This window comes from Tachyglossus aculeatus, chromosome 3 (genome assembly GCF_015852505.1).
Source record: "Tachyglossus aculeatus isolate mTacAcu1 chromosome 3, mTacAcu1.pri, whole genome shotgun sequence".
NCBI classification, from domain to species: Eukaryota; Metazoa; Chordata; class Mammalia; order Monotremata; family Tachyglossidae; genus Tachyglossus; species Tachyglossus aculeatus.
The window spans coordinates 56563707-56585959 of NC_052068.1; the positions used below are offsets into that span (position 1 = coordinate 56563707).

Genomic DNA, 22253 nt, shown 5'->3' on the forward strand with positions numbered 1-22253 from the left:
AAAGACGTATATAGTTGTAGTTTTAAAAGATGTTCTTAATTAGAAGACTAATATCGTGTTTTCCTTTTCAGGCATGTTCCATAAAGTAGGGCAAACCCTCCGACCTGTCATATCCAATGTAGTGAATCTGTTTCTAAGTTGGTTATGTGACCCTCAAGGTTTGAAGTCCCCCTAGAATATGCAAAACGATTAACTTTTCCTCCAAAAATGTACTATACAAGTTGGAAGTTGGAAGTGGAAAATAGTGAGGGGGTTTTACAAAAGCAAGCTTCAGCCTGTGGGCTGAACAATGATTGTCAAACAATTACTGTAGCAAACAAATGCTGTTCTCTTTTCAGACTTAAAACCTTTCTGGGAAATGACCTTGTCACCCAGTAATCCTGCCTGTCTCCTCATTTAGGTGAGGATTCAGTAATCTGAAGATGTAAGGTCCTTCTCTGCATATGGTCAGAAACACTAAATTCATTTATTCAATCGTATTTATTGAGCACTTAATGTGTGCAGAGCACTGTACTACGTGCTTGGAAAGTGTAATTCAGTAACAGAGACAATCCATACCCAACAATGGGCTCACAGTCTAGAAGATTCAAAGGGTGGGTTTAACAAGGCCATTTAAAGATTTTCTCTTCGGGTAAAAATATCCTCACCAACTTGCTAATGGCTATATTAATGTTACTGCATTTGGAAAGCAGAAAAGTGAGAGCTTAGGATTCTGAAGTAAATGTTTACTTTTCCCTTCACTGAAAACGGAATAAACTTAAGTGCTCACACTGAACACATCGCATGGACATTAATGTTGGAAAACAGACAAAGATGAAGGCACTTATATGATGAAATCACAAAGGAAGCTGAAGTTCTGTCTTCCAGATGGATTCCCGAGCCCAGACATTTGGGAATCTCCACAGATTGCAATTCCAGGGTCTCAACTCCCAGAAGAAACTCGTCTTGGTGGATTCTGGTTGATGAGTGGGACATTCATCAGACCTCCCATTTCCACAGAGATATGGCCAATGGACCCCCAAATAGGGCCTTCAGCATTCCTGTGCCCTGGCTTAGTGGCAAGCACACAGCACTGGCAGTTAGGAGACTCAGATTCTATTCTCAGTTTGGCCTTGTCGACAGGGAACATGCCTACCAACTATGTTATACTCTCCCAAGCGCTTAGAACCGTCTCTGCATTTAGTAAGCGCTTAATAAATATGACTGATTTTTTTTTCTGTGGGTCCTTGGGTTATTTAATTTATCTGAAATTGGGGATAAAATACCTGTACTCTCTCCCTCTCATACTGTGAGACCGTGTGGACCAGGGACTGTATCTGATCGCATTATCTGGTATCTAGCCCAGCCCTTAGCATAGTACTTGGCATATTGTAAGTGCTTAATAAACCCAGTTATGATGCTGATGGAAACAACAATTACACAAGCCACGTCAATATTCTGTCCCAAAAGACCAATGATTTCTAACCAGATGAATTGTAGGGGTCAGTCGGTGACTTGTGTGAACTGAGCAGCAGCAATTGTAGCTTGCAGTCTTCTACTATGACTCACAGACATTTCCCCACTCCTCATTGGGAAAATGAAAACCAATCATTTTCCCCACATCAAAAAGAAGCTTCTGATCATTGATCTCAAGTCCCTCCACCAGCATCCTCCTTCTTAATAATAATAATGATGATGATGATGGCATTTATTAAGTGCTTACTATGTGCAAAGCACTGTTCTAAGAGCTGGGGAGGTTACAAAGTGATCAGATTGTCCCATGGGGGGCTCACAGTCTTAATCCCCATTTTGCAGATGAGGTAACTGAGGCACAGAGAAGTGAAGTGACTTGCCCAAGGTCACACAGTTGACAATTGGCAGAACCGGGATTTGAACCCATGACCTCTGACTCCAAAGCCTGTGCTCTTACCCATCTGATCTCAAGGACCTGGGTTCTAATTCCAGCTCTGACACTTGTCTGCTGTGTCACCTTGGGCAAGTCACTTCACTTCTCTGTGCCTCAGTTCCCTCATCTGTAAAATGAGGATGAAGACTGTGAGACCTACATGGGACTGGGACTGTTTCTAACCTGATTAGCTTGTCTCTACCCCAGTGCTAAGAACAGTGCTTGACACATAGTAAGCACTTAACCAACACCATCATTATTATTGTTATTATTAATATAATATTATTATTATTATTACCCTCTCTTGACCCCACCTCACCTTCTAGTTATCGCCCTACCTCCCTCCTACCATTCCTTTCCAAACTCCTTGAACGAGTCATCTACATGCGCTGCCTCAAATTCCTCAATGCCAACTCTCTCCTCGACCCCCTCCAATCTGGTTTCTATCCCCAACATTCCACGGAAACTGCCCTCTCAAAGGTCACCAATGACCTCCTGCTTGCCAAATCCAATGGCTCATACTCTATCCTAATGCTCCTCGACCTCTCAGCTGCCTTCGACACTGTGGACCACCCCCTTCTCCTCAACATGCTATCCAACCTTGGCTTCACAGACTCTGTCCTCTCCTGGTTCTCCTCTTATCTCTCTGGCCGTTCATTCTCAGTCTCTTTTGTGGGCTTCTCCTCCCCCTCCCATCCCCTTACTGTAGGGGTTTCTCAAGGGTCAGTTCTCAGTCCATTTCTGTTCTCTATCTACACTCACTCCCTTGGTGAACTCATTCGCTCCCACGGCTTCAACTATCATCTCTACGTTGATGACACCCAAATCTACATCTCTGCCCCTGCTCTCTCTCCCTCCCTCCAGGCTCGCATCTCCTCCTGCCTTCAGGACATCTCCATCTGGATGTCTGCCCACAATCTAAAACTCAACATGTCTAAGACTGAACTCCTTATCTTCCCTCCCAAACCCTGCCCTCTCCTTGACTTTCCCACCACTGTTGACGGCATAACCATCCTTCCCGTCTCACAAGCTCGCAACCTTGGTGTCATCTTCGACTCCGCTCTCTCGTTCACCCCTCACATCCAAGCCATCACCAAAACCTGCTGGTCTCAGCTCCGCAACATCGCCAAGATCCGCCCTTTCCTCTCCATCCAGACCGCTACCCTGCTGGTTCAATCTCTCATCCTATCCCGACTGGATTACTCCATCAGCCTCCTCTCTGATCTCCCATCCTCCTCTCTCTCCCCACTTCACTCCATACTTCATGCCGCTGCCTGGATTGTCTTTGTCCAGAAACGCTCTGGGCATGTTACTCCCCTCCTCAAAAGTCTCCAGTGGCTACCAATCAACCTACGCATCAGGCAAAAACTCCTCACCCTTGGCTTCAAGGCTTTCCATTACCTCACCCCCTCCTACCTCACCTCCCTTCTCTTCTTCTACAGCCCAGCCTGCACCCTCCACTCCTCTGCCGCTAACCTCCTCACCGTACCTTGTTCTCACCTGTCCTGCTGTCGACCCCCGGCCCACATCCTCCCCCTGGCCTGAAATGCCGTCCCTCCACACATCCGCCAAGCTAGCTCTCTTCCTCCCTTCAAAGCCCTACTGAGAGCTCACCTCCTCCAGGAGGCCTTCCCAGCCTGAGCCCCCTCCTTCCTCTCCCACTCCTTCTCCTCCCCATCCCCCGGCCTTACCTCCTTCCCCTCCCCACAACACCTATATATATGTATATATGTTTGTACGTATTTATTACTCTATTTTATTTGTACATATTCTATTTATTTTATTTGGTTAATACGTTCTGTTTTGTTGTCTGTCTCCCCCTTCTAGACTGTGAGCCCACTGTTGGGTAGGGACTGTCTCTATATGTTGCCAACTTGTACTTCCCAAGTGCTTAGTACAGTGCTCTGCACACAGTAAGCGCTCAATCAATACGATTGAATGAATGAATGAATTATTATCATTATCTCTTCAGCTGCTCTTTACAGGCCACCCTCTTTGTTTTTGTTGTCTTATGCTGTCAAGTCGTGTCCGACCCATAGCGACGCCACAGACGCTTCTCTCCAAGGAAGCCCCACGTCCACCTGCAATCATTCTGGTAGTGGATCCATAGAGTTTTCTTGGTAAAAATATGGAAGCGGTTTACCATTGCCTCCTTCCGTGCCGTAAACGAGTCTCTGCCCTCAACTCTCTCCCACACCACTGCTGCCCAGCACAGGTGAGTTTTGACTTGTAGCAGATTGCCTTCAACTCGCTAGCCATTGTCCAAGCTAGCAATGAAATGGATATGCCTCTGCTTGACTCTCCCTCCCGTAGTCGTGACTGGTAAAGTACTGGAAACTCTCCAGATGCGACCCTGAGAGGGGCCATCCTCTTTATTCATCTCAAATTCCTTTCCTAACTCTACTGTTCTCTTGACTTTCCTGCCTCCCATCCACTAGTCATGTCCTTCTTCCTATCTGGACCCCATCTCTTCCCATAATAATAATTATTAATAATAATGGGAGTTAAGCGCTTACTATATATCAAGCACTGTTTTAAGCACTGCGATAAGTACAAGTTAATCAGGAACAGCATGTCCTAGTGGAGAGAGCAGGAGACTGGGAGTCACAGGGACCTGGGTTCTATTCCTGACTCTGCTACCTGCCTGCTGTGTGACCTTGGGCAAATCACTTCACTTCTTTATGCCTCAGTTACCTAATCTGTAAAATGGAGTTTTCATCTGTGAGCCCTCTGTGGAACAAGGACTCTGTCCAACCTGTATCTACCTTGTATCTGCCCCAGCACTTAGAACAGTGCCTGTCACATAATAAACACTTAACAAATACCATAAAAAAAAAGTCAGACACAGTCCGTGTCCTACAGGGGACTCTTGTTCTAAGGGGGAGAGAATCCTAATTCCAAGTCCTCATGAAATTCCACCTCCTCCAGGGAACTTTTCCCCAGCTTCTATGACCACAACAGCCACACTAAGCATATGTGTCAATGTATGTACTTCATTGACATTTATTTTTTCCATATTCTTGCTTTTTCCCCCTGTTCCCACTATAAACGTATATGTTATCTGTGCCTATCTCTTCCCTTTTACTTGTATTTTTCTTCCCCTGAACCTGGTATAGCACTTTACCACAGTAGGCACTCAGTGCAGTGCTCTACCTACATCTACTTGGATATCCCGCTGACACCTCAAACCTAACATTTCCAAAACAGAACTCCTCATCTTCCCACTGTAACCCCGTCCTCCCCATGACTTTTCTGTCTCAGTAGACAGTACCACCATCCTCCCTGTCTCACAAGCCCTTATACTTGGCATTATCCTCAGCTCGTTTCTCTATTCAACCCACACATTCAATCTGTCACCAAGTCCTGTTGATCCAACCTTCACAATATCACTAAAGCCCACCCTTTCCTCTCCATCCAAAACAGTACTATGCTGATCGAAGCACTTAACCTATCCTGCCTTGACTATTGCATCTGCCTCCTTGCTGACCTCATGGTCTCCCCTCTCTCCCCACTCCAGTTCATCCTTCACTCTTCTGCCCAGATCATTTTTCTAAAAAAGGTTTGGTCCATGTCTCCCCACTCCTAAAGAACCCCCAGGGGTTGTACATCCACCTCTGTATCAAACAGGAACTTCTTACCATAATAATCGTATTTGATAAGTGCTTACTATGTACTAAGCACTGTTCTAAGTGCTGGGGTAGATATAAGATCATCAGGTTGCCCCACGTGGGGCTCACAGTCTTAATCCTCATTTTACAGATGAGGTAACTGAGGCAGAGAGAAGTTAAGTGACTTGCCCAAAGTCACGCAGCTGACAAGTGGCAGAGGTGGGATTAGAACCCACGACCTCTAACTCCCAAGACTATGCTCTTTCCACTGAGCCACGCTGCTTCTTACCATAGACCTTAAAGCACTCAATCACCTTGCTCCTTCTGTCTTCACCTTGCTGATTTCCTTCTACAACCCAGCACACTCACTTTACTCCTCTAACTCCAACCTACTCCCTGTACTTCGATCTCATCTATCTCATCACTGACCCCTCACCCACATCCTGTCTCTGGCCTGGAATGCCCTCCCCTTCATATCCGAAAGCCCTTTCCACCTTCAAAACCTTTTTGAAATCATACCTCCTCCAAGAGACCTTTCCCAACTAAGCTCTCATTTCCCCTACTCCCCCTCACTTCTGTGTCACCTTTACCCTTGGATTTGCTCCCTTTGTTCACCGCACCCTCAGGCCCCAGTACTTATGTACATTTCCTTAATTTATTTTTTGTCTCCCCCTCTAGACTGTAAGCTCCTTGAGGGCAGGGAACATTTCTACCAAATCTATGTTGTAGTCTCCCAAGCGTTTAGAACAGAGCTTCGCACACAGAAGTTCTCAATAAATACAATTGATTGATCGGTTGAGTAAGCACTTGGTGCAGTGTTCTACCCACAGAAGATCCCCCCTGAGCAGTGCTCTACCCACAGAAACTGTGCACACAAATGACGGTGAGTAAATGCTACTGCATGGATGAATTGGGAAGACCCACACATTCTGTCCAGATGAATGCAACCTAGGCAGGCTGAAAAACCCTGTCTTTTGTGGGGCCTTCCAATCCGCTCCCACGTTTATATTTCTTCCTGGGATCCCCTGGCAGGTTCTTTAGTCAAATGTTACAAGATGGGACTTGACTTGGATTTGTTCCCTAAAATAAGATTCTGGAGAACGTAGCTCTTCTTTACTCACCAATCTAATTGAGGCCTTTGGTAAAATGTTCCCTTCACCCGTAAAGACAGTTTCAGCATTAAGTGCCCAATACCCGATCATTTCTCAGACACACTGAGATGCAGTAGGATACAAAAACAAGTCTACCTGAAGTGGAGGCTCATGCAATTAAAAATGATCAAATACATTTTAGTCACAATTCAGAATCCATTGAAAGACTTTTGCATTTTTCTGTGTGAAAATGCTTTTACCCTGAAGCCATCCTAGCATGTGCACATTACTCACTATATTTTTTTGTATGGTATTTGTTAAGCACTTGTCAAAAACTCTTCTAAGAGCAGCACTCTGCACACAGTAAGCACTCAATAAATACGATTGAACTCAATTCACTGAACTAAATGAAAGTGCTTAACAGATACCATTTAAAATACATATATAAAATATATATAATACATACATATATATGTGTATATTCAGTAGTGTGTATATGTATACATTTATGCATGTGTATACATATACATACACACACTACTGAATGAAAGAATAAATGAATGAACCAGAGAAGTATTTGTTTTGAAAAGGCAATCTCCGGTTTAAAGGAATAGCTTATAGGCTTAGCGAACTCTATGGTACGTGATTTAAGTCATGTAAGAGCATGCTAAATGCTCAAATAAACAAAGTAGATATTCAAGTTACTTTAGATCCGATTACCAGTGTTAGCTCTGGTTGAAATAAAACCCTTAAAACCTGAATTTGGTCTTGACAATCAGGCAGCTCTTTGACAGGGTCCTGTTCTTGGAAACTGCTTAGAGTAATTCAGCAGGCCCAAGTGAGCACAATAAAATCACAGCTGAAAATTGACGGCAAATATATTGTGGGACATTTGGGATTTCCTCAGATTCATTCATTTCATTCATTCATTCAATCGTATTTACTGATCGCTTACGGTGTGCAGAGCACTGTACTAAGCGCTTGGGAAGTACAAGTTGGCGACATATAGAGATGGTCCCTAACCGACAACGGGCTCACAGTCTAGAAGGGGGAGACGGGCAACTAAACAAAACATGTGGACAAGTGTCAAGTCGTCAGAATAGACTTGACGCTAAATGCACATCATTAACAAAATAAATAGAATAGTAAATATGTACAAGTAAAATAAATAGGGTAATAAATCTGTACAAACATATGTACAGTTGTTGTGGGGATGGGAAGGAGGTGGGGGGGGATGAGGAAGAGGAGAGGAAATAGGGGGCTCGGTCTGGGAAGGCCTCTTGGAGGAGGTGAGCTCTCAGTAGGGCTTTGAAGGGAGGAAGGGCGGATGTGTGAAGGGAGGGCATTCCAGGCCAGGGGGAGGACGTGGGCCGGGGGTCGGTGGCGGGACGGGCCCAGAGAGAAGAGCTCACCTACAGAATCATCCACACTCCTAACAGGAGGCAGTATGGTGTGATGGAAAGAGTCACTAAAGTTTTCTAACACTGAACAGAATCCACTCCACTCTGCGATGGTTTGGGTTTCTGGCTCCTGAATCTTTCTTAGCTCTGGCATGGCCTCAAAAAACCCCCAAAACTGTAATGTTTGTTGAGAGCCTACCATGTTAACCACTGAGGTAGATACAAGATAATCAGATTGGACACAATCCCTGCCCTACATGGGGCTCACAGTTTTTTGGAGAGGAAGAACAAGCATTTCATCTCCATTTTACAGAAGAGGAAACTGAGGCACGGAGAAGCTAAGTGACCTTGCTTATACCACTAGGCCTCCCGCTAACTCCACAGAACTGGGAGCCTGGAGTCCAGGGTTCTAATCCCAGCCCCGCAACTTACCACCTGTATGACTTCAGTTAACTCACTTAACTTCTCTGGGCCTCACTTTCCTCAACTGCACAGTGGGGGTAAAATACTTCTCCCTCCACCCTAGACCGTGAGCCCTGTGTAGGACAGACACTGTGCATGATCTGATAGTATCAAGAGAAGCAGCATGGCTCAGTGGAAAGAGCACGGGATTTGGAGTCAGAGGTCATGGGTTCAAATCCCAGCTCTGCCAATTGTCAGCTGTGTGACTTTGGGCAAGTCATTTAACTTCTCTGGGCCTCAGTTACCTCATCTATAAAATGTGGATTAAGACTGTGACGCCCCCGTGGGACAAACTGATCACCTTGTAACCTCCCTAGCACTTAGAACAGTGCTTTGCACATAGTAAGTGCTTAATAAATGCCATCATCATTATTATTATTATTAGTCCTGCGCCTAGTACAGTGCTTTGGCACATAGTGAACATTGAACAAATTCACTCTCATCTCTCCCTTCCCCAATACCTTGCTCACATCTTTCCATTTACCTAGAACTCCCTCCATCCTCACCTTCGCCAAACCACATCCTTCTCCCCTTTCAACCTTTCCACCACCAGGAGCCTTTGTCTTCCCATCAACTCACCTTGGCTCTCATACTCTTCATTTATTCAATGCATTTTCATTATTCATGTCTGTTTTCTCACTTTTAGCTACAGAATGTTCGTAATTTTATGCATCCTCCTTCCCCGATTAGATGGTAAGCTCCATGAAGACAGGGAGGGCACTTTTGACCTATTTTGCACCTACCCAAGGGCCCAGCAGACACTCAATAAATGCCGTGGACATGTATTCCATGCTGTAGAGAAGCAGCGTGGCTCAGTGGAAAGAGCCCAGGCTTTGGAGTCAGAGGTCATGGGTTCAAATCCTGCCTCCGCCACTTGTCAGCTGTGTGACTTTGGGCAAGTCACTTAACTTCTCTGGGCCTCAGTTCTCTCATCTGTAAAATGGGGATGAAGACTGTGAGCCCCCCGTGGGACAACCTGATCACATTGTAACTTCCCCAGCGCTTAGAACAGTGCTTTGTACATAGTAAGCACTTAATAAATGCCATTATTATTATTACTATTCAGATAGGGACCGAGAAAACTAATTTTTTTTCATACTTTGTCCACTCAGCATTAAATTTTCTGCACATGAACTATCAGCACTTGGTTTTAAGTTCTTCACAGTCATTGTTCTATCTTCCCCACATTCTCACCTTAATGCTTTCTCATGCTAAGATATGCATTCATTCAATCATATTTATTGGGCGTTTACTGTGTGCAGAGCACTGTACTAAATGCTTGGTAGAGTACAATACAACAATAAACAGACATGTTTCCTATCCACAACGAGCTTACAGTCTAGAGGACTGTAATCCTCATTGTAATCAGTCCAGTGTCTCTCTTGGGCTTCAGTGACATGAAACTCCCCTTTCTCAGTTACCCAACGGATACCTGGGCCACTTCCCCACACAACACTTATATTCTCCATCAAAACCCACTCCCTTGGTGAAAATCATTTGTTTCCACAGCTTCACCTACCATCTGTGCAGATGGTTCCCAAATCTATATCTCCAGCCCTGACCTCACTCCTTCTCTGCAGTCTCTCATTTTCCCCTGCCTTCATAAAATCTCTTCTCGGACATCCCAATGTCACCTCAAGCTTAGTATGTCCAGCAGAATTCCTCATCTTCCCAAACCCTGTCCTCACTCTGTCTTCCCCATCATAATTGAGAGAACCACCATCCTCCCAGTTTCACAAGCCCACAACCTTGGCATGACCCTTGACTCGTCTCTCTCATTCATCCAACATAGTCTGTTAAAAGATCTTGTCAGTTTGACCTTCACATCACTAAAATTGCCCTTTCCTCTCCATCTAAACTGCTACTACACTGATCCAAGCACTTATCACATCCCACCTCCTTGCCTACCTTCCTGCATCCTTTCTCTCCCCACTCCAGTCCATACTTCACTATGATGCCTGGGTCATTTCTCTAAGAATATTTTCGGTCTACATCTCCCCTCTCCTCAAGAACCTCCAGTGATTGCCCATCTACCCTCACATCCAACAGACACTCCTTACCATTGGCTTTAATACATTTAGTCAGCACTCCCACTTCTACTTTACTTCAGTGATTTCCAACAACAACCCAACCTGCATGTTTTGCTCCTCTAATGCCAATCTACTCATTATGTTGTGATCTCATCTATCTCACCACCAACTCCTTGTTCCTGTCCTCCCTCTGGCCTGACACTCCTCCCTTCATATACGACAGACAACCACTCTCCCCACCTTCAAAGCCTTATTAAAATCACATCTCTTCCAAGAAGTCTTCCCTGCCCTCATTTTCCCCTCCTCCCTCTCCCTTCTGCATCTCTTATATAACTGGACCTGTATCCTTTGAGGATTCATCTCACCCTTAGCCCCATAGCACTTCCGTACATATCTGACATTTATTTTAATGTTTTGCTCCCCTTCTAATAATAATAGCTGTGGTGTTAAGCACTTACTATGTGCCAATTACTGTTCTACGTGCTGGGGCAGATATAAGCTAATTGGGTTGGAAACAGATCCTGTCCCTCATGGGGCTCACAGTCTTTATCTCCATTTTACAGATGAGGTAACAGAGGCCCAGAGAAGTGAAGTGACCTGCCCAAGGTCACACAGCAGACAAGTGGCAAAGCTGGGATTACAATCCTTTTGACTCCTAAACCTATGCTCTATCCATTAAGCCACGCTGCTCACTGTGGGCAGGGAATGCATCTGCTATATTGCCATATTGCACTTTACCAAGCATTTAATACACAAGCACTCAATAAATACCATTAATTGACTGATTGATTGCCCATTGCACCTGATAGGCAGGGCTGTTTTTATGGTAATAGTCATTTTATCCTTCAGTAGTAGATCATGGGCAGACTGATAGCTGGAGAGGTGCTAGAGGAAGCTGGCAGAGGAGGTGTTCCAATCAATCAATCAATGGCATTTATTGATGACTTTGTGCAGAGAAGTATATTAAGTTCTTGGGAAAGTATAATACAACAGAGTTGGTAGACATGATCCATGCCCAAAAGGAGCTTACAGTCTACACAGGGTGGTAGTGGAGAGACACCATTTCAAGCTGGCGGACAGTTGGGAGCAATGCACACCTTTCCCCAATCCCTTTCTCTGACACTCTCCTTGGCCTGATCTCTCCTACCGCCCTCTAGACCATAAACTCACTTTGGGCAGGAAACGTGTTTACCAACTCTATTACCAACTGTTTAGAACAGTGCTCTGCACACAGTAAATGCTCAATAAATACTATAACTAAATATTGCCTCTGATGTTAGATGTGGATTGACCAGAAATTCCTAAGCAGCAATCTCTGATACCCACCCACATTCTTCTGCTGCATTAGTGAAGCCCATCATTTTTTGAACTCCACATTAATTGATATTGAGAATTAGCAGTTCTGATTTCCCACCAGAGGAGGAATTTGTTCTCCAGCACTGGAGCTCTTGCCTAGATCTCAGCAAAGGCTCTGCTCTTTTTTAGGCCTCAGTCCCTGAGAGTCAAAACAGAGGTCACAGGTAAAGCACCTTTTCTACTTTGAGATACTGGAAGTTTGAGCCCTGTAATGTATTAGTTCACTCTGACACCCCTTAAAGAGTGTCCAACACACTCTTCCCATGGCCAGAAGTTTGTAGGCAATGAGGTCTGGCCCTGGTTAATTGGAAAAGAACATGCTCTGGGCTCTGTGTGGGGTTTCTGGGAGAATACAATAGAGTTGAGACACTAACCCTGCCCTCAAAGGAGTTTACAATACTGTAGGAGAGACAGGCGTTACAATAAAGTAGAGGTGTGGGAAGCAGTAGAGTATAAAGATATGTGCAAAAGAGCTCCATATCAGGGAGAGTGAATACCCAAATGTTTGGAAGATGTGGAAGTAGGGGGGAAATAGGGTGGGGGAATGAGAGAATAGTCAGGGAAAGCCCCCGGGAGGATACTTAATTTCAGAAAGGCCTTGAAGATGGGGAGAGCAGTGGTCTGTAGGATGCGAAGCGGGAGGGAGTTCCAGGAAGAAGGTGGGGAGTGAGCAAAAGTTTGGTGGTAAGAAAGATGAGAACAAAACATACTGAACAGGTTGGTCTGAGAGAAGCTGGGGTGAAGTGAGAGAGGAATGAGGAGGAAGAGAACCGATTGAGAGCCTCAAAGACAATAGAAGGATGCTGTAGAAAATAGACGCAGAGGAAAAAGCAAAGTGAAGGGAGAGGCCCAGGAGATCAGGCAAGTTGAAGGAATAGAGGGTGCTCAAGACGTTGAGTCAATTACATAGATTTGCCTAGATGCAGACTAGGGCTTGAAATGTCATTGCCATTTGAAGTATATTATTGTTCTGTGTTTCTGTCTTCTCCCACCGAGATCCCTGTAGAACAGAGGCTGTGACTAAAGTGATTATCTTTTAATGACTCCAGTGTGTAGTTCAGTGTCTGGCTCATTGTAAGTACTCAGTGAATGTTAGAAATGTAATGATGATGGTAATAATAATAATCTTGAAAGAAACTTGTCTTATGCTGTTGAGTCGTCTCCAACCCATAGCGGTGTCATGGACACATATCTCTCCCAGAATGCCCCACCTCCATCTGCAATTGTTCTGGTAGTGTATGCATAGGCTTTTTTTGGTAAAAATTATGGAAGTGGTTTACCATTGCCTCGTTCCATGCTGTAAACTTGTCTATGCCCTCGATTCTCTCCCATGCCTCTGTTGCCCAACACAGGTGAATTTTGACTTGTAGCAGATTGCCTTCCACTCGCTAGCCGCTGGCCAAGCTATGGAATGGATATGCCTCTGCTTGACTCTCCCTCCTGTAATCGAGACTGGTAGGGTACTGGAAACTTTCCAGGTGCGACCTTGAGAGGGGGAAAAATCTTACTTTCCTATTATTGGTTCCACTTGCTTGGAAGCCTGGTTGGAAAGGGAAGTATTAGTCCCTCTTTCCCCAGTGAGGCAGGGAGCAGAATGCTGTGGGGATTGTTACAGGGAGCAGGGGAGAAGGGAAGAGGAAATGAGGGTGAAACAATGCCAATAATGCCTTTGAGGAGGCAAAAGGAGGGAGCTGAAGTCACTCCAAGGGAGCAGAATGGCCTGTTACCATGGAAAATGTGAAGTTGAGGCTTCTCCTACCCCAGGAGTTTCAGAGCTAAGTGGTCAGGGGTTAATAATTATGGTACTTGTTAAGCACTTACTATGTGCCAAGCACTGTACTAAGATCTGGAGTGGATACAAGATATTGGACATAGTCCCTGAAGCTCACAATCAAAATAGGAGGGAGAACAAATATTGACTCCTCATTTTATAGATGAGGAAACTGAGGCATGGATTTCCGTGATTTCCTCAAGGTCACACAGCAGGGGAATGGTGGAGCTGGGATTAGAAACTAGGTCAATGGGAAGCAGCATGACCTAGTGGAAAAGCACGGGACTAGGAGTCAGAGGACCTGGGTTCTAATCCCGGCTCCTCCGCTTGTCCACTGTGCGATCTTGGTCAAGCCACTTAACTTCTCTGCTCGGTTACCTCATCTGAAAAATGGGGATTAAGACTGTGAACTTCATGTGGAACATGGACTGTGTCCAACCAAGTGCTTAGTACAGTGCTCTGCACACAGTAAGCGTGCAATAAATATGATTGAATGAATGAATGAATGAGAATGAATGATTATCTTGAATCGACCCCTGGCTCTTAATACAGTGCCTGGCACATAGTAAGCACTTAACAAACATAATCAAAATAAAAAGGTCCTCTGACTCCCAGACAAGAAGCCCAAAGCCAAACAGAGCTAGCACAGAGAGGTAAAAGTGAAACTATGATAACACAGCAAAAAATAGTGCCTAATTAATTCTAATAACTAATAATTGAAATGGAGCAACTCACACTTGGCACCCTCTTGCTCCCTAGCCCCAATACTAGCCCAGATGAGCTCAATTCAGCAACAGTGAACAGGCTGAGGACACAGTGGGGAGAAGAAAGATACGGCCATCCAAAAGCCCCAGACATCAGAAATCAAATGTGTGAACTATCAGACCAGATGGAAGGCTGACAATAGAGGCTTGTGGACTAGTAGTAATAATACTAGAGGCCTAGTAATAATAATAATAATAATAATAATGATAATGGTATTTGTTAAGCACTTACTACGTGCTAAGCACTGTTCTAAGCACCGGGGTAGATACTAGATTGTCAGGTTGTCCCACGCGGGACTCCCAGTCTTAATCCCCATTTTACAGATGAGGTAACTGAGACACAGAGAAGTGAAATGACTTGCCTAAGGTTCCACGGCAGACAAGTGACAAAGCCGGGATTAAAACCACATCCTCTGACTCCCAAGCCCGTGCTGTTGTCACTAGGTCATGCTGCTTTTCCGGCCATGTTGCTTCTCTAATAGTATAGTATATTATAATAGTATTTATTAAGCATGTACTGTGTGCTCACACTGTACTAAGCCAAACTAAGGCTTTCCCAATGAACTGGGGTCAATTGTCATGACATACATCTTTTCCTTATATTGAGAATGAGGCTGGAATCACTGCAGCAACCGTGAAGTTCACCTGTTGCAGACCCCATAGGAATAATGGTTTTAAGGTCAGGCACTGGGTTTTCATATTAAAAGTATATCAAGATCCTATTGTCCACAGGGATCTGTGACTCTACAAAGTTTGCTGAACCAGAACAGTGACCCTTCGAGCTCATTCACAATAACACAAATATCATAAAAGCCCTGGGGGTTCTCTATGCTCTTTTTCCTTTTTAAGAAAATGCACTGGCTATAAACAATGTATTTTCCTTAATTGCATTTATTAAGCACTATGTGCAAAGCACTGTTCTAAGCACTGAGGAGGTGACAAGGTGATCAGGTTGTCCCGGAGGGGCTCACAGTCTTAATCCCCATTTTAGAGATGAGGTAACTGAGGCCCAGAGAAGTGAAGTGACTTGCCCAAAGTCACACAGCTGACAATTGGCAGAGCCGGGATTTGAACCCATGACCTCTGACTCCGCAGCCCTTGCTCTTTCCACTGAGCCATGCTGCTTCTCTAATGTCCTATTGCTGTCAAAACTACGGGACTGTGCAAATGAAATGAAGAGGTTTGGTGACGGAAAATGACAAGTAGTGTGAGAGCATGCAATGAAGCCTGCCCTCCACGCGCACTAAGTCACTGTGACACTGCACTCATCACTTTTAGACTGTGAGCCCACTGTTGGGTAGGGACTGTCTCTATATGTTGCCAATTTGTACTTCCCAAGCGCTTAGTACAGTGCTGTGCACATAGTAAGCGCTCAATAAATACGATTGATTGATTGATTGATTGATTCCAGATCTCTAATATCATTAAAGCTGTCACCCCTAATAATAATGGTATATGCTAAGTGCTTACTATGTGTTACACACTGTTTTAAGCGCTGGAGTAGATATAAGCGCTTAGAACAGTGCTCTGCACATAGTAAGCGCTTAACAAATATCATTATTATAAGCTCATCAGGTTGGACAAAGTTCCCATTCCACATTGGACAGGTACAGACATAGTGGATAGAGCACAGGCCTGGGAGTGAGAAGATCATGGTTCTAACCCCGGCTCCACCACTGGTCTGCCATGTGATCTTTGGGCAAGCGCTTAGTACAGTGCTCTGCACACAGTAAGCGCTTAATAAATACAATTGATTGATTAACTTCTCTGTGCCTCAGTTATCTCATCTGTAAAATGGGGATTAAGACTGTGAGCTCCACGTGGGACAGGAACTGTGTCCAACTCAGTTTGCTTGTATCCACCTCGGTGCTTAGTACAGTGCCTGGCACATCAATCAATCAATCGTATTTATTGAGCACTTACTGTGTGCAGAGCACTGTACTAAGCGCTTGGGAAGTACAAGTTGGCAACATATAGAGACAGTCCCTACCCAACAGTGGGCTCACAGTCTAGAAATAAGTTCTAGATAATAAGGCATAAATAATAATAGATAATAATAAATAATAAGGCACATAATAAGTTCTTAACAAATACCATCATTATTACTATTACTATTATGGAGCTCCCAGTCTTAATCCCCATTTTACAGATGAGGTAACTGAGACTTAGAGAAGTGAAGTGACTGGTCCCAAGTCACACCGCAGACACGTGGCAGAGCCGGGATTAGAACCCAGGTCCTTCTGACTCCTAGGGCCGTGCTCTATCCACAAGGCCACGCTGCTTCTATACAAGTAAAACTTCTATAGCAAAAGCTTCTAAAGCTTCTATAAAATTCAGTAGATGCAAGCCAGAAGCAGCGTGGCTCAGTGGAAAGAGCTCGGGCTTTGGAGTCAGAGGTAATGGGTTCAAATCCTGGTTCTGCCAACTGTCAGCTATGTGACTTTGGGCAAGCCACTTAACTTCTCTGTGCCTCAGTTACCTCATCTGTAAAATAGGGATTAAGACTGTGAGCCCCCTGTGGAACAACCTGATCACATTGTAACTTCCCCAGTGCTTAGGACAGTGCTTTGCACATAGTAAGCACTTAATAAATACCATTATTACACCCTCACCTCTCCTCATGAGCATGCATGAACAGCTGAAGGGAAGACTGTTAATAGCCATCTAACCCTAACTCAGTATGAAGTGAACAGACCCAAGAGGGGGGCTTAGGGTGACTGAGAGAGGGAAGGGTGTCAGAAGGTAGAAGCAGTAGTAGTAATAATAATAATAATGATAATAATAATGATGGCATTTATTAAGCACTTACTATGTGCAAAGCACTGTTCTAAGCGCTGGAGAAGTTACAAGGTGATCAGGTTGTCCCACTGGGAGTTCACAGTCTTAATACCCATTTTGCAGATGAGGTAACTGAGGCACAGAGAAGTGAAGTGACTTGCCCAAAGTCACACAGCTGACACTTGGTGGAGGTGGGATTTGAACCCCTGGCCTCTGACTCCAAAGCCCCTGCTCTTTCCACTGAGCCATGCTGTTTCTCTAGTAGTAATAATAATATTTTTTAAGTGCTTAATGGGTGCAATAAGAGCTGGGAAAGGGAATAGATGTGGAAATTAGACACAGACGCTGTCCCTTGAGGGCTCGTTGAGGGAGTTCAGGGTAGTTGAAGGAGCTAGGAGAAGTATGAAAAAGGGAACAAATGGACCAAGAGAGAGAAGAGAAGAAAACATATTTCTTTCAAAGTGCTTTCCTGTTTCACCAGGGTTTTAATTGTTGGTTAATTTATGGATAATCAGGGAGGAAACTTGAGTGTTCAGTAAGCCCATCCTCCTGTCTAGAGACAGACCACAGCTAAACCATCCCAAATATCCCTCATCTTAAGATCTTGACACAATTGCAAACTTCTCATTAGCATGTAAGTTCCTTGAGGGCAGGGGCCAGGTCTTTGACTCCTACTGCTCTGTACACAGTAATACTATTACTACTACTACTACTAATGGTATTTATTAAGCACTTACTATGTGCAAAGCACTGTTCTAAATGCTGGGGAGGTTATAAGGTGATCAGGTTGTCCCACGGGGGGCTCACAGTCTTAATCTCTATTTTACAGATGAGGTAACTGAGGCACAGAGAAGTTAAGTGACTTGACCAAAGTCACACAGCTGACAATTTGAGAAGCTGGGATTTGAACCTATGACCTCTGACTCCAAAGCCCGTGCTCTTTCCACTGAGCCACGCTGCTTCGCAGTAGGGACTCATTACAGCACACTGCACACATTAGGCTCAGAAGCCACGTGGCTTAATGGATACAGCACAGGCCTGAGAGACAGAAGGTCATGGGTTCTAATCCTGACTCTGCCACATGTCTGCTATGTGACCTTGGGCAAGTCACTTAACTTCTCTGTGCCTCAGTTACCTCATCTGTAAAAAGGGGATTAAGAGTGTGAGCACCAGTATGGGCCAGGGACTGTGTTCAACCTGTTTAACCTGTATCTACCCCAGTGCTTAGAACAGTGCTTGGCACACAGTAAGCATTTAACAAGTACCATAATTATTATTTTTATTATTATTACAGCATTCTGTACCCAGTAGGTCCCCAGAGAGTCCACAACTTGTGTGGGTACTCACAGCAATGAATTTCTTCCTTTGATTTACCTTAAATCCCTTTCACTGAAACTTAGCCTTATCTTCTTTTTGTTATGCCTATACTGGCAATAGAGAATAACTGGTTCCCATCCTGAAGGGTTGGTTACCCACTCCGTGCAATACTGTCAGGTAATTATGAAATTGGCCCTCCCTTCTCTCCATGCTGGACAATCCACATTCCCATTCCCTTACTTCACAATTCTTTCTGACTTCATTATCTTTGGGTCTCTCCTCTGAACCCTCCCCCAATCTTCCAACAATCCCGCCGCCGTGGAGCCCAATATTAAGCTTGGACAGTTATTCTCCATCTCGATTATGTAGAAGGTGGCTTAGCTATTCTGTTCCTACTGAACTTCATCAGTGTATTTTTAAAATTATTTGTTGAATTTTTCATTGATGCTTTTGGATTCAGTTGGTCAGTAGTATTGATTGAACAACTGCTGTGGGCAGAACACTGTATTAGGTGCTTGGTTGAATACAAAAGAAAGCCCATGGCCTCTACTCTAGAGGAATTTACGATCGAATGGGGGCAACGGGCAGATAGAAAAGGTTCGGATATGATGGGAGTGGGAGGAAAAATACTTTCATTCGTTTCATTCATTCATTCATTCAATCGTATTTATTGAGCACTTACTGTGTGCAAAGCAATGTACTAAGCACTTGGGAAGTCCAAGTTGGCAACATATAGAGATGGTCCCTACCCAACAGCGGGCTCACAGTCTAGCAGGGGGAGACAGACAGCAAAACAAAACATATTAACAAAATAAAATAAACAGAATAAATATGTACAAGTAAAATAAATACAGTAATAAATATGTACAAACATATATACATATATACAGGTGCTGTGGGGAGGGGAAGGAGGTAAGGCGGGGGGGACGGGGAGGGGGAGGAGGGGGAGAGGAAGGAGGGGGCTCAGTGTGGGAAGGCCTGGAGGAGGTGAGCTCTCAGTAGGGCCTTGAAGGAAGGAAGAGAGCTAGCTTGGTGGATGTGTGGAGGGAGGGCATTCCAGGCCAGGGGGAGGACGTGGGTCGGGGGTCTACGGCAGGACAGGCGAGAACGAGGTACAGTGAGGAGGTTAGCGGCAGAGGAGCGGAGGGTGCGGGCTGGGCTGGAGAAGGAGAGAAGGGAGGTGAGGTAGTAGGGGGCGAGGGGTGGACAGCCTTGAAGCCGAGAGTGAGGAGTTTTTGCCTGATGCGTAGGTTGATTGGTAGCCACTGGAGATTTTTGAGGAGGGGAGTAACATGCCCAGAGCGTTTCTGCACAAAGATGATCCGGGCAGCGGCGTGAAGTGGGGAGAGACAGGAGGATGGGAGATCAGAGAGGAGGCCGATGCAGTAATCCAGTCGGGACAGGATGAGAGATTGAACCAGCAGGGTAGCAGTTTGGATGGAAAGGAAAGGGCGGATCTTGGCGATATTGCGGAGGTGAGACCGGCAGGTTTTGGTGACGGATTGGATGTGAGGGGTGAATGAGAGAGCAGAGTCGAGGATGACACCAAGGTTGCGGGCTTGTGAGATGGGAAGGGTGGTAATGCTGTCAACAGTGATGGGAAAGTCAGGGAGAGGGCAGGGTTTGGGAGGGAAGATAAGGAGTTCAGTTTTGGACATATTGAGTTTTAGATGGTGGGCAGACATCCAGATGGAGATGTCTTGAAGGCACGAGGAGACACGAGCCTGAAGGGAGAGAGAGAGAGCAGGGGCAGAGATGTAGATTTGGGTGTCATCAGCATAGAGATGACAGTTGAAGCTGCGGGAGCGATTGAGTTCACCAAGGGAGTGAGTGTAGATAGAGAACAGAAGGGGACCAAGAACTGACCCTTGAGGAACCCCTACAGTAAGGGGATGGGAGGGGGAGGAGGAGCCCGCAAAAGAGACTGAGAATGAACGGCCAGAGAGATAAGAGGAGAACCAGGAGAGGACAGAGTCTGTGAAGCCACGCTTGGATAGTGTGTTGAAGAGAAGGGGGTGGTCCACAGTGTCGAAGGCAGCTGAGAGGTGGAGGAGGATTAGTCCTACTTAGACTGTGAGCCCATGTGGGCAGGAACTGTGACCAACCTGATAAACTTGTGTCTACCCCAGTGCTTAGAACAGTGGTTGACACGTACTAAGCACTTAACAAATACCATAAAAAAGGACGTGGGTTCTAATCTCAGCTCTGCCACTTGTCTACTGTGTGATCTTGGTCAAGTTCCTTAACTTCTCTGTGCCTCAGTTACCTCATCTATTACATGAAGATTAAGACTGTAAGCCCCCTGTGGGACATGGACTGTGTCCACCTTGATTACCTTGTATCGACCCCAGCACTTAGTACAGTGCCTGGCACATAGTAAGCGCTTAACAAATACCATAAAAAAGTCACAATTCAGCATGGTTCACCTAACTCCAGCAGAGCCTAAAGAGCCAGACAAGACTGCAGGGATCTGAGCCTGCTTCCTTTATGGTGCCCCTGATCATCCTGAGAAACAGGTACCTCTGACCTCCTCACGGCCCCACCACCTGACCTGCTTAGATAAGGCTCAACCTTGAGGCCACTAGGGATGGGAGAACAGCAGTGGGGAAGGAGGATGTGGAAAAGTCTAAGAACCTCTTTGCTAGTCACAGGAATGTACTGATTTCAAGGTCTCTGGAGGAGTTCTTGGAGATGAGCCCAAGCAATTATTGCAACTCTCCCGTGTAAGGTTTTCCCTCTGTAGAATAAAACAAGTAGTTGGGAAGAAATGTCCTTTACTGGTATAGACAGGATGAAGAGGGAAGATCTCTATTTCACTATCCAAATGAAATTTTGATTTGAAATGAAAATATTAACCAGCTTCAATCCCTGCCCATCACCACCTGTTATTTCTCTTATTTACATTTAGCTAATTATACCATTTTTTAGGAAATCGCCCTCCATCCAAAGATGAGGTAGACAAAAGTCCTACAGTAAGCAAGGTATTTTACACCTATTTCCCCTGCTTGCTTTCCAACAGAGAGTCTTAAGAAAATTAAACAGCCCGTCTGACTTTGTTCATTCATTCAATCGTATTTATTGACTGCTTACTGTGTGCAGAGCACTGTACTAAGTGCTTGAGAGCGTACAATTCAACAATAAACAGACACATTCTCTTCCCACAACGAGCTTATAGTCTCTTGTGGAGAGAGGCAGCAATACTACTAGACAACATCCTTGGTTTCTGGGCAACGTTAACCCAGATTAGCAAGGAGACGGCAAAGACGTTCTACTATATTTTCACGGTCACAGTGTGAGTTTCTTAGAGATCACCACATCATGGCTACAGTCTCACAATCAGCAGTGCCATCTTTGAACTGAAGGATGGATTTACCTCTTAAAGACCAATGAAGTCCTGTCTCAAGCAACTGAGCCCCATGTAAGACAGGGACTCTCTGATGTGTTATATGCGCATCTACCCCAGAATTTAGCACAGAGCAGTATGGCCTATTGGAACCAGCACGGGCCCAGGAATCAGCAGACCTGGATTCTAATCCCGGCTCCACCGCTTGCCTCAGTTTCCTCACCTGCAAAATGAAGATTCAATATGTGTTCTACCTTTTACTTAGACTGTGATTCCCCATGTGGGACGGGGACTATGTCTGACCTGATTATTCTGTATCCACTCCAGCATTTGGAAAAGTGCTTGACAAATAGCCAAATTATATTATTATTATTATTATTATATTATCATCATTATTATTACAGAGCTTGGCATATAATAAGCACTTAGTTAACACCATGACTACCTA

The 22253-nt window shown here is 44.9% G+C and overlaps 1 protein-coding gene and 1 non-coding gene across 3 annotated transcripts in view; both read right to left on the reverse strand.

Moving 5' to 3' along the window:
• Positions 1-22253, reverse strand: part of GDNF (glial cell derived neurotrophic factor) — a 60005-nt gene that overhangs the window by 12257 nt on the left and 25495 nt on the right. The gene's annotated exons all lie outside the window — the stretch shown is intronic.
• Positions 4111-4248, reverse strand: LOC119926218. The gene has a single exon (XR_005450111.1). It is a non-coding gene; the product is annotated as a small nucleolar RNA SNORA7 (small nucleolar RNA).